This window comes from Eschrichtius robustus, chromosome 13 (assembly GCF_028021215.1).
Source record: "Eschrichtius robustus isolate mEscRob2 chromosome 13, mEscRob2.pri, whole genome shotgun sequence".
Classification (NCBI taxonomy): domain Eukaryota; kingdom Metazoa; phylum Chordata; class Mammalia; order Artiodactyla; family Eschrichtiidae; genus Eschrichtius; species Eschrichtius robustus.
This window is the reverse complement of record NC_090836.1, coordinates 26,097,279-26,110,015: the sequence shown is the minus strand read 5'-3', so window position 1 is coordinate 26,110,015 and position 12,737 is coordinate 26,097,279. Positions and strand designations below refer to the sequence as shown.

The 12,737-nt window shown below is 38.5% G+C and overlaps 2 pseudogenes; both read left to right on the top strand.

The window, feature by feature from the left end:
* Positions 1 to 236: 236 nt before the first annotated feature.
* Positions 237 to 10,538, top strand: LOC137775772 (uncharacterized; annotated as a pseudogene).
* A 409-nt stretch (positions 10,539 to 10,947) lies between these two features.
* LOC137775949 (post-GPI attachment to proteins factor 4-like) lies at positions 10,948 to 12,124 on the top strand (annotated as a pseudogene).
* The last annotated feature ends 613 nt before the right edge of the window (positions 12,125 to 12,737 follow it).

The following is a 12,737-nucleotide window of genomic DNA, read 5'->3' as shown; positions in this document are numbered from 1 at the left end:
TATTGAGCCTTAGTAGAGACTGAATGCTTACCCATGGGCCACCAAGTTATCATGGCGACTTGAGCTGCCCATGATGAACTGGGTATTATCTGACTTGCCAAGCTATAAAATTCGGTGTGCACAATAGCACTCCATATCAAATTGCTGTGGTACGTATCTGATCAGGTTCAAGTAGTTCCTGAAGATATAAATATGTTACATAAAGAAGCATTCCAGATGCCCATGATCCACACCCCTGGAAGGAGAAATGGCCAGACATATAATTACATATCAATTCATGTGCTATGACCAATGGTTTGGCTGGATGGTCTGGGACTTGGAAGAAACATGATTGGAAAATTGGTGACAAAGAAATTTGGGGAAAAGATATGTGAATAAACCTCTCTGAATGAGTCAAAAACATGAAGATATCTGTGTTTCATATGAATGCTCACTGAAATGTGACTCAGAAGAGAAGGATTTTAATAATCAAGTCGATAGAATGACCTGTTCTGTGGATACCAATCAGCCTCTTTCCCCAGCCACCCCTGTCATCACCCAATGGGCTTATGAACAAAGTGGCCGTGGTGGCAGGGATGGAGGGTATGCATTGGCTCAGCAACATAGACTTCCACCAACCAAGGCTGGCCTTGGCTACAGTCCCTGCTGAGTTCACAATCTATCAACAACAGAGATCAACACAGAATCTCCGACATGCACCATTCCCCAGGGTGATCAGCCAGCTACGGTGGCAGGTTGATTACTTTGGGCTGCTTCCTTCATGGAAGGGCTGTGTGTGTTCTTACTGAAATAGACACTTACTCTTGATACAGATTTGCCTTCCCAGCACACAATGCATTTAAATTCGTAGAATGAATAGATTTCCCTCCCCAATACAGGTGGGCATCATACAATTTGTTTAGGACCTGAAAGAAGAAAAAGGCAGTGGAAGAGGGAATTCACTCTCTCTGCCTGACTGTTGAACTCAGACATTGGTCTTCTCTTGCCCTCAGACTAGAACTTACAAATCTACCATCAGCTCTCCTAGTCCTCAGGCCTTCAGATTCAGACTGGAACTACACCACTGGTTTTCCTTGGTCTCCAGCTTGCAGGCAAGATATCATGGAACTGCTCAGCCTCCATAATTATGTGGGTTAATTATTAATAATTAATCTCTCTCTTACTCTCTCTATGTATACGGTATATACATACAGATATCTATCTATATACCTATATTTATATCTATTATCTATCTATCTATCTATCTATCTATCTATCTATCTATCTATCTGTCTGTCTCCTATTGGTTCTGTTTCTCTGGAGAACCCTGAGGAATACAATTTCTTTCCATAACTCACATGGAGAATTGTCATTTACTCTTAAGGGCCAAAATTACACTTTCTTATAGATATAGGTGCTACACTTTTGATAATAAACTCTACTACTGTATTCATCCCTCTCCCTCAAAGTCAGCAAACAACCCACTTGGTAGGCATCTCCAGCAACCCTCAGATACTTCTGGTCGCCCAGCCAACAATTGGTATCCTTGGTCTTTTGACTCAGAAACATGCCTTCTCTCTTCTGTAATACCACACCAGCCAAATTAATCAGGAGGGATTTGTTTTATAATAGAATTGTCAAATTAAGTGGTCTTTAAAATCCCTGAGGACTCCCCTATTCATAATCAGGTTTGGCTCAATTGGACACAGACGTACTCCAAGACTTATGCTTAAATTAGACACAAACTGAAGAACTCTGTGAAGCATTAAATTCCGTCTGGGAGAAAAATTCTACCAATATTGTCAGGATTATTGGAGCTGAACCTTGCCAAATCTTGCAAAATACCCTTTGATACCAGAAGAAAAGGAAGGAGTAACATCTATAATAGGAAGAATAGTAAAAGTGGACTAATTTTACCTTATACCAGTCTTTGTAACAATTCTTTTCTGCCTGTAGAAAATATTGGAAGGAGGTACAGATTTGTTGAAGATCTCAAGCTATCAGTAGAATAATTATGAATTGTTTTCTGGTTAAACTGATAATGCTTTTAAATTATTTCTCCAAATTTAAAATTTAAATAAACAAAACTCTGCAAATTTAACCTAAACTTAGTAACAGTGATGGGAAGAGAAATAGGCAGCATGAGGTCGGGATATTTTTGTTGTCACTGGTTTTTGTTGAGAAATATCCCATGGAGGTATATTTATTAAGTCTTTTAATTTGGAATTTAAATTCTCAGGGAAAAAAATGTGAAAGATTTTTAAATGGAAAAATAATTACTGGGTGTCCTTTCAATAGAATGCTGGGCATTGTCTAGGCATCCTGGCTGGAGTAATCTGATTCTGTAGGAGTTTATACTTTTTGTCATTTTCAGCAGTTTTAAAACTCTGTAATTTGTAGAAAACTGATAGTAATGCAAATTATTTTCATTCATAGAGAATGATGCAAATAGATTTTGTCAGATAATGATCTAAGTCATTATTACTCTTTGGATATCGACCAGTTTTACATTTGTATTACATATGTTGTAAATATATAAATAAATTATATGTATTTGTAATTTTTGATCAATCAATAACTCTTTAGAAGAATATTTTGCAAATATTATTGACCGTGATTGGAAAACATTGTTTCTAGTGCTTAAACTCAAATACTTTGTTTCTTTGGATACTTTCAACCCTTCGTCTAGTTAGAACACATATAATTTCCCTGTTGGCTCAAAGGGGAGTGAGATACCTAAAGACTCACGCATACATTTTGTTCAGTGGTTGGCAATTCTTTCAAGATTTCTTATCTAAACATCAAAATAGTCCCAGATTGTTGAGTTAATAAACTAAAGGGATTATAACTTAAGAACTGTGAATGTTTTTTACTTTTCTACTTAGATATTTACAGAGACCAATGATTTATCTAAACACACTGAGAAATCTGTTGGTTGTATAGAAGTCTTTCATTAACATCAGAAAGCATTCTCTTTAGGAACACCTAAATATATAAAACAAATTCTAACAGAACTGAAGAGAGGAACAGATAACAATGCAATAATAGTAGGGGACTTCAGTACTTCCTTTCAACGATGGATAGATCCTTCAGACAGAAAATCGAGGAGGAAACATTGAACTTAAATTACACATTAGGCCAGATGAACGTAAAAGACATTTAGAGAACAATCCATCCAACAGCAGTAGAATACACATTCTTCTCAAGCACACATGGAAAATTCTCCAGGATAGATCATATGCTAGACCACAAAACTTTCTTGATATATTTAAGAAGACTGATCATATCAAGCATCTATTTCAACCATAAAGGTATGAAACTGAAAATCAGTTACAAGAATAAAACTGGTAAATTCAAAATATGTGAAGTTTAGACAACATGCTCTTGAACAACCAATGGATCAAAGAAGAAAGCAAAGAAAAACTTAAAAATACCTTGAGATAAATGAAAATTGAAACAACATATCAAAAATCCAAAATTTATGAGATGCAGGAAAAGCAGTTCTGAGAGGGAAGTTTACAGTGATAAATGCATACATTAAGGAGAAATAAAGAGCTCAAATAAACTACCTAACCTTAGGCCACATGAAAGTAGAAAAAAGGAAAAAACTAAGCCCAAAGTTAGCAGAAGGAAGGAAATAACAAAGATCAGAGAGGGAATAAATAAAATAGAGACTAAAAAGACAATAGAAAAAAATCAATGAAACTAAGAATTTTAAAAAAGATAAACAAAAATGACAAACCTTTAGTAGACTTATCAGGGAAAAGAAAGAGGATTCAAATAAATAAAATTATAAATGAAAAAAAAAAAACCATTACAACTGACACCACACAAATACAAGGGATCTTAAGAGACTACTATGAAAAATTATGAGTCAACAAATTTGACAACCTAGAGGAAATGGATAAATTCCTAGAAATATACAGCCTACCAAGACTGCACCATGAAGAAATAGAACATCTGAACAGACAATTACTAGTAAGGAGGTAGAACCAAAATCAAAAACCTACCGACAAACAAAAGTCCAGGACAAGATGGCTTCACTGGTGAATTCTACTAAACATTTAAAGAAAATTATTACCAATTCTTCTCAAACTCTCTCAAAAATTAGAATAGGAGGGAAACACTTTCAAATTCTTTTGACAAGGCCAGCACAACTCTGATACAAAAACCAGATAAGGACACTACAAAAAAAGAAAGAGTCCAATATTCCTGATGAACATAGATGCAAAAATCCTCAACAAAACATTAGCAAACTGAATTCAACAATACATTAAAAGGATCATGCACCATGATCAAGTAAAATTTATTCCAGGAATGCAAGAATGGTTCAACATACTCAAACTAATCAATGTAATACACCACATTAATAAAATAAAGGATTAAAATCACATGATCATTTAAATAGATACAGGAAAAGCATTTGACAAAATTCAATATCCTTTCATGATAAAAAACCTCAACAAAGTGGGCATGGAGGAAATGTACCTCAACATAATAAGGACATATATGACAGACCCACAGCTAACATCATACTCAGTGATGAAAAACTGAAGGCTTTTCCTCTAAGGTCAGGATCAAGACAAGGGTGCTCAGTCTCACCACTCTTATTCAACACATTACTGGAAGAGCAATGAGGCAAGAAAAAGAAATAAAAGACATCCAAATTAGAAAGGAATAAGTAAAAAAGTCTCTATTTGCAGGTGACATAATATTACAAATAGAAAACCCTAAAGCCTCCACCAAAACTGTTAGAACTAATAAATGAATTCAGTAAAGTTATAGTATACAAAAACAATATGAAAAAATCAGTTGTGTTTCTACATACCAACAATGAACTATCAGAAAGAGAAATTAAGAAAGCAATCCCATTTATAGTTTGATCAACAAGGATAAAACACTTAGGAATAAATTTAACTAAGAAGGTGAAAAATCTGTACACTGAAAACTATAAGACACTGATGAAAGAAAGTGAAGAAGACACAAATAAATGGAAATGTATTCCATGTTCATGGTTTGAAAAAATTAATATTGTCAACTTGTCCATACTACCCAAAGTGATCTACAGGTTCATTGCAATCCCTGTCAAAATTCCAATTGCATTTTTCAGAGAAATAGAACAAATAATCTTAAATTTTTTATGGAACCACAAAAAACCCTGAATAGCCAAAGCAATCTTGAGAAAGAAGAACAAAGCATAATGCATCCTAATTTCAAACTGTATTATAGAGCTATAGTAATCAAACCAGTATGGTATTGACATAAAAACACACACATAGATAAATGGACAAGAACAGAGAACCCAGAAATAAATCCATGCATATATGGTCAATTAATGTATGACAAAAAACAAGAACATGCAATAGGAAAAGATAGTCTCTTCAATAAAACATATTGAGAAAACCACATGCAAAAGAATGAAACTGAATCCCTACCTTACACCATACACAAAAATCAACTCAAAATGGATTAAGGACTTGAATGTTGAGACCTGAAACAAAAAACTCCTAGAAGTAAACATAGATAGTAAGCTCCTTGATATAAGCCTTGGTGATTATTTTTTGGATTTGACACCAAAGCAAAGGCAACAAAAGCAAAAATAAACAATGGGACTACATCAAATTTAAAAATTTCTGCACAGCAATGAAATCATCAACAAAATGAAAAGGCAACCTGTGGAGTGGGAGAAAATATGCACAAATCAAATATCTGATAAGGGGTTAATATTCAAAATACATAAAGGGCTCATACCACCCAATAGCAAAAAACAATCCAACTAATAACTTGGCAGAGGAACTGAATAGACATTTTTCCAAATAAATAGCCATATAAATGCAAAGCAGGTACATGAAAAGGTGCTCAACATCACTAATCATCAGGGAAATGCAAATCAAAACCACAATGAGATATTACCTCACAACTGTTAAAATGGCTATTATCAAAAAGACAAGAAATACAAGTGTTGGTGAGGATATGGAGAAAAGGGAAACCTCATATACTGTTGGTGGGAATGTAAATTGGTGCAGCCACTATGGAAAACAGTATGTATGTTCCTCAAAAAGTTAAAGATAGAACTACCACATGATTAAGCAACACTTCTGGATATATACGAAGTAAATGAAAACAAGATATTGAAGAGATATCTTCACTCTCATGTTCACTGTAGCATTTTTCACAATAATAGTCAAGGTATGGAAACAGCCCAAGTGGTGTCTGTCAACAGTTGAGTGGATAAAGTTCAGCAAATATATATATATATATATATTTCAGCCATGAGAAAGATGAAAATTCTGCTGTGTGCAACAATGTGGATTGAATTTGATAGCATTATGCTAAGTGAATGAAGTCAGAGAGAGAAAAACAAATACTGTCTGATGTTACTTATATGTGGAATCTAAAAAAGCCAAATTCATAGAAACAGATACTAGAATGGTTGCCAAGGGCAGGGGGTGGGAGGTGGAGGGGAAGGAGCCATATTGGGCAAAGAGTACAAACTTCCAGTTATAATATTAATAAGTTCTGGCGATCTAAGGTACAGCATAATGATTATAGTTAATATTACTGTATTATATACTTGAAGGTTGCTAACAGATAAGATCTTAAATGTTCTTATCACAAAAGAAGAAACGGTAATTATGTAATATGATGCAGGTATTAGTTAACGCTATGGTGGTAATCATTTTGCAATACATAACTGTGTCAAATCAACATGTTGTACATCTTGAAGTTACACATTGTTACATATCAATTATATCTCAATAAAAGTGGAAAAATTATTCTCTTTAACCCATATTGAAATTGTAATGTGGTGTGGGAACGTCTAGAGAAGTAAATCTATAAAAAAATTCCCAAGTTTGCTTTTACCTTCTTGCATTTCCAAATTTGGTTTCCCAACTCAGCAAATCTGGAAATTTGATGTCAGTTTGTCCAACTTCTTGGGGGAAAAAAAACCCAGATTAACTGGCCTAGTGCTCATTAGTTTAATTTTCATCTGAAAATCAATTTAATAATTCATAATATAAAATGGTTTTTCCAATATGGAACCATACTTTAGAAACCAAATTAGTGAGTACATGAATCAGGGGATGCCTGGAGGAAGCGCACTTCTTAGGAGGAGTACTCCTTTCTTCATCCAGTAGCAGAGATGCACTACTTCCAGTTCCCCTCCACATTCTTCTTTTCAACATCTTAAATGATTCATTAATTTCAATCAAATTGCTCATTAAGAGAAAGATTTATAAACTATATAACATTACATAAATATTAAGTATTAAATTTAGAAATACCTCTTATATGAAAACTTGATATATTTTTCTTAATAGCTAGGAAGTTTGACTTTCATCTATGAATATCTATGTATTTTTATTAAGTATGAGTTATATAATTTTTGTTCCAGTTTTGTTCTGGCTTCCAGGAAATTCTGGGTTAGATTTTCTGTTCAATTGTGGAAGTTGCCCTTAGACTGAATTTCCAAAACAATGATCACTCCCATATTGTTACGCAGCCCTTGTTCTCCCGTCGTTTGTGCTATGTATTTTATTATAAACCCAGATCAAATACTGACATTGTAGCAAAGATATACATAATGATAAACGAAAAGAAGAAAAATCAGGCTTAACATAAGAAAAATTTCCCATATTTGACGAATTTTGACCTTTGAAAATATTAGTTTCATAAGGTTTAACCTAATAATGAACAAATGAAGATGTTATCTGTAATTACTTCAATTCATTTTTGAAAGAAGCTGTTTACCAACATCTTTACCAAAATTTGTATCTTAATGGGAAGAACATTTTCAAACTACAGATATATTCACTCCCTTACAGTATCCCTTTTCCTACTTACTGATGGGTGATTGGAACTGGAAAAAAATCCTTGATCCCATTTCGATAGCAGCTTTTAGACTTTTATCATTTGGTAGCTCTTTGTTCCTACCACACATGTGCCATATATTCTGAGTAAAATATCCTCATAAACTTCTTACAACCTGATTTTAATAATAATTTTACAAATAAAAATACATTTTTTTTCTTTTCTTCGGAGTGAAAATAAAACATGCACATTTCTTTAGGTCTACAGACAATTTGCTGAAAGCTTCCCAAGCACAGTGTGAATGTACAGTTAAAAATCAACTTCTTAACATGTATGGAACAGTAATGCCACATTAACTTAGACAACTTATTTAAAAAAACAACTAGTGTTTAGTTTACAATTACAGCAGCTGAAGTCAATTCCAAATGCCTGCGTGAAATTCTTATTTCTGATATTTTTCTGGCACAGGCTTACTGTGGCTGCATTGGAGCAATTAAGAGCTTCACTGTGCCTGCGGTGGACAGGGAATCTTATAGGAGCAAAACATCTACGCACATCATTACAGAATTAGGATAAAATTTGCTTTTATTGGAGTAAACGCAGCAAAAGTGACTATGGCAACCTGGAGTAACAATGACAGCATAGTTACTACTCAGTCTTTCCCAATTTTTTCCTGCTATGTTCCTCAGTGGAATCCAGGGTATTGGATTACTTGCCAAGGAGTGGTTTAAAGTCTAAATGGCAAGCCAGGGCATTTAAAAATTGCTGATATGCAACGTACACCAGAAGCAGTTTAGGTGAATTCTGTCTCGTTACCTTGTGATGGTGGATATTATTCAGGGAAATAATAGTTCATTACCCATTAAATATTTGTAAAAATGCTCAGTGTATTCCAAACTTAGACAGGGTTTTTATCTTTCAGCTAAATTATCGATGTTGTTTTCTGGACAACTCATGTTATTCAGATGTGTGGAGAAAAACTAATAAAAGATTAAATAATAATACAGTTATATAGGGGGAAATATCTGATGACCCATTACTGTAGTAAAAATTGTAATAAGTTTGGGTTGTATACAGTCCAATTTCCAGAGGGAAAAAGAATGGCTCATTTCCTTTGGAAATTCTCCATGGTTTTGACTAGGTTCTCCCCTTTGAGCACGTGCGTGCTCGCACACACACACACTCACATATGTTTTTTAAAAGTTCCCTTCACAATAGTGTTTCATATCATTTTTAGCTGGTGGAAGGTACAGGAAGGAAATGTCCAAGATTTGGTGTTTACTTGGACCATGTCATTAACATTTCCAATTTGTTGAGTGGTTTTCATGTTTTCCAGAAGTCCTCACCCTGTAAAAGCTGATAGATGGGCTGACAGAGCCTTCCAGGCTTGTGTTGGTATAATATGAGCCAAATGCCTGGAAACAATAAAACAGCAATTTTCTGAGAGATTGACCTGCAGGAAAAGCCAGGAACATAAAGGCCATTTTCAGTTTCCTGCCTTAAGCTTCTTCTTTTCTCTCAGTCCAGGAGGGGTTTGGGAGAGCTGGATCCTGTCAGGTTAACTGAGGGTGACATTAAATTTAATCTCAGCAGCAGCCGCTGTGATGGCTACAAGGGAAAGACCACTGGAACAGGAATCAGAGAACTGGGCTCCGGTCTGGCCAGAGTGGAGGCTTCGTGTCATGAACAACAGAAGCAAAGGCTGCAGGGGTTGGGAAATGTCAGATCTTTTCTCTTAAAAGCTGGATGGGGTCATCCAGTCATGATTTGACAAGCAATGGTTCTAGCTCCAGTAGCAGCTACAAACCAAGGGAAGGGTCCTCCCCAGTTAAGCCCATCACAGCTGAGCCAGACTGTCTGAAATTCATGGGGGCATCGTCCACACCACTGCATTCTAGAGGGCTGAGCCTCAAAACTGGGTCTCTTTATGTCACAAGACAAGAAGGAATATGCATCCTGGACTCAGTGTCCTAAAGAGAGATTAAAGTTAAGGAGGCCTGCACTAAAGTGATGTGAAGGGCTACCAGTGGGATCTTGGTTCCCCAAGTTAGTTTTGTAACAGTAATCAATTAATTGTAACCTTAACCCTGAAATGCCACATCCAAGTCCACAGCCCATTGGATACTTTCTGATTTAAAATGCATAGAACTATGCGAATTTTGCCTACCATTGCCATTTTTTCTTTGGCAAACTAAACTTTGGCATGTAATTTATATTCATGTTCACACAGTACTCCTTGCTTCTTCCGAACGTTAAGTAACCATAAACTTAAAATGAGCTATCTGAGTGACTTAAGAAAATAATAATAAAATAATTTCTTTCAACGTAACTTCGGTTAAACAGTGAACCAGATCTTACCCTGAAAAATCTATTTTTTTAGGGTCTAAAAATCATAAGCCTTAAGCTCAGAGTCTACATATACAGCCATGTGGCAGGATGACATAAGAAATTCCCTGTGGCAGGATAACACGATGGAGATGTTTACTAAACAATGAGAGAGAAAGTTTTCTCCTTCCCCACTCAAGAGGGTGAGCAGGCTGTTGGTCTAGAGGAACGAAGTCCCCTTATTTGGGGGCAGGGTTAGGAGCCTTTTTAAAGCTTAGGCTCAAGAAGGTGAAGGAGAAGGGGCAAACCAGTTATTTTTCCCTTTTTTCTAATCCTAGGTTTTGACCGGTCTGGACCTATCTGGCCCATTCTCAGGAGGTGCAGGATTTGAACAGCGTGGTCCATGGATGCCTGGGGCATGAACCCACAGTCCTGCCGCCTTGAAAGTCTCAGTAGGCCCAGTGGCCAAGCCACATGGTCACAGAATAGCAGGACTGTGAATATCAGGTGACCCTCTGGGTGGCGATCATAATGGGCTCAAGACCAGAGGCTTCCTGCGGCCTCACTCGTGGCGCTGGCCGCTTCCTGCCGGAGGACTGCCGGGACCCCAGAAGGGTGTCCCCCGCGCAGTCAGGGCCAGCATCCGTGCAGGGATGACTGAATGTCGCAGCGAGGGCACTTCCCTAGCCCTCGCCTGCTTCTGTGGCACCGGGAGGCCGACAGAAAGGCGGGAGCTGGGCGTGTGCGAGTCCAGGTTTGACTTGCACTGATTCTGGCCTGCGGTCCAGGATGGTTTGTTCTTGGGACCAGACCTGACCAGAAGTTGACCTCATGAGTACTTCAACCTCTCCAGCTGCCATGCTCCTCCGGAGGCTGAGGCGGCTCTCCGGGGGCAGCACTGCTGTCCAGCTCTTCATCTTAACGGTGGTGACCTTTGGTCTGCTGGCCGCCCTGGCCTGTCACTGGCTTCTGAACTTTTACTTCTACCTGTGGCACTGGCATCTGAACAGAATGAACCAAGAGTTCCTGCAGCAAAGCTTGAGAGAGGGTGAAGCTGCCCTCCGCTGCCGTCTGTCAACGGCTCGGTGCCCATCGTCTGGCAGGCCACTCCTCGCCCCTGGCTGGTCATCACCATCATCACAGTGGACAGGCAACCTGGCTTCCACTATGTCCTGCAGGTCATGTCCCAGTTTCAACAGCTCCTTCAACAATGAGGCCCCCAGTGCGAGGGGCACCAACTTTTCCTGTGCAACGTGGAGTGGAGCGTGAGCCATTTAGATGCCAAGCTGCTGTCCAAGTACGTCCCTGTGGCCAACAGCTATGAGGGCACTGAGGATGACCAATTCGTTTGAGAAAGAGAAGCAGGACTACGTCTGTTGTCTGGAATCCTCCCTGCAGAACTACAACCCAGACTACGTCCTGATGGTGTAAGATGACCCCGTTTCAGAAGAGCAGATCTTCCCAGTCTTGGAGCACCTTCTTCAGGCTCGCTTCTCCAAGCCGCACCTCAGATATGCACTTTATCTAAAGCTCTATCACCCTGCGAGGCTCCAGCACTACATCACCCAGAGCCCATGCGGATCCTGAAGTGGGTTGGTGTTGGCATGTTGCTGGGGCCCTTACTAACCTGGATATATATGCAGTTTGCCAGCCGGCTGGGGTTTAGCTAACCCGTCATGCTCTTCTTCTTCCTGTACAGCATGGGTCAGGTGGAGCTGGTGGGCCGTCACTATTTCCTGGAGCTGCAGAGCTGCGTCCTTCCCTGTACAGCGTGGTCCCTGCTTCGCAGTTTTGCACCCCGGCAGTACCTTTCCCTGCCCGGGTGGCCCGCCAGACCCTCACCTACCTGTCCCAGGTGTACTGCCACAAGGGCTTCGCCAAGAACATGGCACTGTACTCACTGTTGAGGGCCAAGGGGGAGCGGGCCTATGTGGTGGAGCCCAATCTCGTGAAACACATCAGGCTCTTCTCAAGCCTTCAGTACAACTTTCACCCCAGTCTGCTCTAGCTTGCCAAGAAATGCCTTTCTGAATTGGCCACTTCTTGGAGATGCAGCTATTGAGCTCTTTGTTTGGACATGGTTGCTTGCAGATATTTCATTGCTTTAAGGTTGCTAGGGATATAGGTACTGGGATGACTGAAGAACATGCAAGTCAAGAACCTTGGCTTTGGTAACTCTCTGGCAGGAGCAAGCTGTTCACCATGAGTCCAGACCTCTGGCCCTCCACATAGCCACACTGCCTCATGCAGTCTGACCCACCCAACGAGGGGCATTTAAATACCACTTAAATTCTCCAATTGTTTATTTATTGGCTTCGTGATAGAGTTTGTGACTGCCAAAAATATTGTGCACAGTGATATGACTGGTTTAGGATGTTAAGGGTAGAATTTGGTGAAAGGTGAGATTCTTTTGCAATGATTTCTTTCTCATTGGGAATAAGAATGGTTGTATGTTTAGAATATATGTCCCAAGAGGCAGGGCCATGTTGATAGCTTCTATTTGTTTCCTTGACCTGGAGTAATAAAAGTGGAAAAAAGCCACACAGTGCCCAGCATCTTGCAGGTGTTACCTGGCATTTTCTTTTCCACACATTTGTAGTGCACTGATAATCAATTTTGTT